General features: G+C 53.6%; 1 protein-coding gene across 1 annotated transcript in view; it reads right to left on the bottom strand.

Annotated features, from left to right (window-relative positions):
• The window catches only part of JAKMIP1 (janus kinase and microtubule interacting protein 1), a 99,708-nt gene that overhangs the window by 17,579 nt on the left and 77,502 nt on the right, over positions 1-4,627 (bottom strand). The gene's annotated exons all lie outside the window — the stretch shown is intronic.

The following is a 4,627-nucleotide window of genomic DNA, read 5'->3' as shown; positions in this document are numbered from 1 at the left end:
TCCAACTCCTCTTGTTTCAAACATCCACCTGCTGCACGCCACTGCCTCACCCTTCAGCCGCCTGTCTGGACGCAGAGCCCTTTCTCAAAGACCTGCGTCCGCTTAAAGCCCTCAGGGACAGCTCCTGAGCACGGCTGGCCGGCTGCCAAGCCACATTTTCTTTCACCACAGGGCCTCTGCACCCGCCGCTCTCCCTGCCTCACCACCTCCCCCATTCCAGCCTTGGCCCCAGGCCTTCACCAAGCTATCACCTACTCAGCCTCGGGCCAAGTTAGCTGTGGCCTCCTCCAGGAAGCCTGCCCTGCTTCCTGAGTCCGTGGGGTCAGGTGCCCTCCGGGATCCCTATGTCATCCTGTGAATGGCCCTCACAGCACTCTCCTGACGATTGCTTTTGTCTGTTTCCCTCCCCCAAAAGCCCAAAAGTGGGGACCATATCAGACTTGTTCTGTCACCCTTCTTTACCCAGCACGGGCCCCAGCACAAAGCATGTGCCCAAGGAACATGTGCTGAATGATGGCAGACATGAGACTGCGGAGGTCAGGGAGGGGGTATGCTGGCCCGTGGAGGGGACAAGACTAGATGAAGCTGTGATCACACAGGGCCCCCCAGCATCTCGGACCCCCAGAGCTGGCAGCAGAAGCAGACACCCCCAATGGAACATTTCGTCAGATGGCATTAAGAGGATGGGCCATCTCTTAGAAACAGACCAGCATAACTTTGGCAGAAAATGAGAAACATTTCCTTTTTAATATCCTAACGCAAGCAGTCATAAGATGAATACAATTTCAATGGAAAAAATAAATCAGAACTCCAGTTCTGAATCATGACAGCAAGCTGCTCTTAGAACAGGCTTTACAGAATATGGTATCCAGTCCTTTCTTGGACGAAAAGGTCTGACATGCATATTATGCATAGAAAGGAAACAAAACTTGACAAGTGCTTTGCAGCCATTGAAAGAGTAACATGAAGGCAGAAAATGCTGGTCCTGAGCACCTTGGGCACGTGAGGTCACGAATTTCATATCAAAGAGCGCTGCCAGAGAGCCCTTGGGCCCCTCTTCCTCTCCCAGAGCAAGATCTCAAACGTAAATAGCGCTGCACCGCCCGCCAGGAGGGGGGGTTATGGGGACAGAGACACCGGCCCTCCCCCAAGTCCCCAGGGGAGAAGTGAGTCACCCACAGGGGAAGAGGACATTCTGTAGGAAGCCAGGTCTTTGCCCACAGGTGCAGGCTTCTGAGCCCCAGAGCTTCTACAAACCGACGCTCCCTCCAGAGAGGATCCTTGACTGTGACCACAGGCTTAGGCTGAATCCTCTGATCTGTTGTCACCAGCAAGAGCACGAAATTTTCTTCCACCTTTCTGATTGGTTTTGAACTGTTTCCCAATTGGTTTTGAACTTGAGGGAGATTCATCAGGAAGGGGTGGGATTCACGACTCGTAAATCCTCAGACACCTGTGTTCAACAATCTCTGCTGGGGAGGGGGGGACGCTCAGTTGGTTAAGCGTCAGACTTAGGCTCAGGTCATGATCTCACAGTTCGTGGGTTTGAGCCCCGTATCAGGCTCTCTGCTGACAGCTCAGAGCCTGGAGCTGCTTCGGATTCTGTGTCTCCCTCTCTCTCTGCCCCTCCACCACTTGCACTCTCTCTCTCTCTCTCTCAAAAATAAGTAAACGTTAAAAAAATTTTTTTAAATAAATAGAAAAATTGAAGTTGACCTCGGTTGGGTTGGACACCAGCGCTGGGTGGTGATTTCTTTCTTTTTTTTTAATGTTTTATTTATTTCTAGGAGAGAGAGAGAGACAGCGTGAGCAGGGGAGGGTCAGAGAGAGAGGGAGTCACAGACTGAAACAGGCTCCAGGCTCTGAGCTGGCAGTCAGCACAGAGCCCGACGCGGGGCTCGAACCCACGAACCGCGAGATCATGACCTGAGCGAAAGTCGGACGCTTAACCGACTAAGCCACCCAGGCGGCCCTGGGTGGTGATTTCTAACAACACACCTTTGGGTGGGGATCTCTGATCCCGCTGCCAGCTCGTGCGCTCCAGGGTGACCAACTCAGAGCTGCTTGTCCAGGACTGTCCCTATTTCAGTTCCCGTGTCCCAGGAGCCCCTTGGTCTGGGGCAAAGCGGGCAGTCTGTCCCCCTGGGGGTCCCCTCAGGGCTCTCAGCTCATCCTGCAGACCCACCTTTCTTTCCTCTTAGAGCCACTCTCAGCATTACTATTCCATCCAGGGGGACACCCAGCACCCCCCAATCTACAGGATGTTGAGTCACAGACCCAGGGCAGGGCTGGCCTCTCTTAGACTCAATCTGAGAAAATGGGAAAACACTGGTCTGAATCCAGCCCCCAAGGACAGTCCCAAATCAGGAGGTGGGCGCCTCTCCCCTGCACAGCTGGCAGGTAAAGGTCGGGGGGGAGAGGGGGGGCTGTTGCCGAAGGCCAAGCAGCTGTAGAAGAGGGGAGTCACTGATCTCAAGTTGTTGCTAAGAGGAACAGGAGCCCCACAGATCTGACGCGGGGGCCCAAGGCTACAGGCCTGGGCGCCCACTATCTGCCTGGCCGTGGGGAGGAGTGTAGCAGGCAGGGCCTCCGTGGGGGAAGGAAGTGGCTTAGAAGGGGCTGGTCTCAGCGAGGCTGTGAACTCTCCACAGTGTGTGGCCTCCGGGAGACCCCGGCCCACTCCCAGCCCCATCCCAAACCATCCAAGTCACGGATGGTTCCTGCTATAGGTCCACCGTCCACGGTCATTGACCAAACCCTTCTAGCAACCAAGCTTTGTCCCTGGTGCTTAGTAGCAATGTTTGGTTCTGCTTAAAAATGCCGCGTCCTGGGTTCCCGACACTGAACCAGCAAGGCTCACGGGTTCTGGGTTTTGAGGCTCAGGATGATTCAGAGACCAATCTGGGGAAGGCTGAGTGGTGGGCCGGGAGTCAGCAGGGGGGGGGGGCCTCCCAGGGGATGAGGAAGGGAGGCGGGGCCTGACATTACGGCATCCTCCAGGGAGCACGTGATTGTTTACCAGGCATGTTATAGGAGGCCGGGCAGTTGAGTTTGGTGAGAGGGACATTTACTGAGTGTGCACCACGTGCCTAACAGTGATGGCCTGCATCCCATGGGCCCACAGGCCAGCCAGGTGTGAGTCAGCGCCACCTGCTGTCCACCTGAGGACGCAGTGACTGGGGAAGGAGCTCCCCGCCTGTGTGACCTTAGACAAGGCTCTGCCCAAGTTTGTTACCAACACTGGGTGTCTTTCACGTGACTGGAGAGGAAGGGCAGGAGCCCAGTGAAACAGACTGTTTATATTCTCAAATGCCCTTCCAAAAATTCTGGAAAGAATCTTGATTAAGATCACGAAGACCTCATCGTTATTAAAATGGTATTTCAGGGGCACCTGGGGGGCTCAGTCGGTTGAGCGTCAGACTTGAGCTCAGGTCATGATCTCGTAGTTCGTGGGTTCAAGCCCTGCATCAGGCTCTGTGCTGACAGCTCAGAGCCTGGAACCTGCTTCGGATTCCGTGTCTCCCTCTCTCTCTGCCCCTCCCCTGCTTGCACTCTGTGTCTCTCTCTCTCTCTCGAAAATAAATAAACGTTTAAAAAAATAAAATAAAATAGTATTTCAAAGTGTAACTCCCGAGCTGCAAAAGGAAGATCTCTCTAGATGGGGATAAGTAAAAGTCGTGTGTACCCGAAATATCCTAAAAGGTGAGCAAACCAGGAACGTATTTTTAGCAAATACCCCCCAAAATGATTAACATGTAAAGAACACAGAGAAGCCAATATGAAACACCATACTCAACGACAAATAGGTAGGGAGGGAATGTAGGAATGGATGAATGAATGAAAGACAAACCCAGTGGACGTTATCAAAGAAATGTAATTACGATGCGCAAAGAAGAAGAAAACAGATGATACATAATAAAAACCCAGTCTCGCTAGCACTCAAATAAATGAAATTGGAAACGGCAACGTCATGTAGGTACGGCCACGCCTATCAAGCCGCGCAGGGCTCTCTGGCGGCGGTGGGGCCAAGGTGGCCGTGGACCCAGCAATGCGGTAACACTCACGTGGACACTCTGACAACATTAAAGCTCTGGAAAACGTCCCTACCCGCGGCCCAGTGAATCCACATCTAGAATCTATCCTGTGGGAGGGTTTTAAAAGGTAGATCGAAATTGTGTGCAATGCTATTCACCGCTGCATCATGATAAATAGGAAAACATAAATGGAAACCCCCTCGCTCTGTAAGAGCCGAGGGAAAAGTGACTTCTGGTTTAACTCTGCGGTGGAATGACGCGGGGTGAAAGTGTAAAAGGCAGGGTTGAAAACTGGAAGCCAAGCCGGACCTCAACGAAGTATAAACCCCGGTTGTGGGGGAAAAAAATGGAAGGAAATCCACCACCCCCACCCTGGGCCGCAGATGCTTTCCTTCCTCTGTGGGAGCCGCCGCTGGCTTGTGCGCTAAGCTGTTGAGGGCAAGCGTGTGTGGCTTTGGAGGGGACAGGAGCGGGCATGCGCGTGCACATGCAGATGCGGACACGGGCAGGCAGGCCCAGAGCCAAGCGAGACACCAACGTGCGGTTCCTTGCGTGGCGCAGGGGGATTGGGGGCGGGGGGCTGAGACGGGGTG

This window comes from Crocuta crocuta, unplaced genomic scaffold (assembly GCF_008692635.1).
Source record: "Crocuta crocuta isolate KB4526 unplaced genomic scaffold, BGI_CrCroc_1.0 scaffold179, whole genome shotgun sequence".
Classification (NCBI taxonomy): Eukaryota; Metazoa; Chordata; class Mammalia; order Carnivora; family Hyaenidae; genus Crocuta; species Crocuta crocuta.
This window is presented reverse-complemented; position numbering and strand designations above follow the sequence as displayed.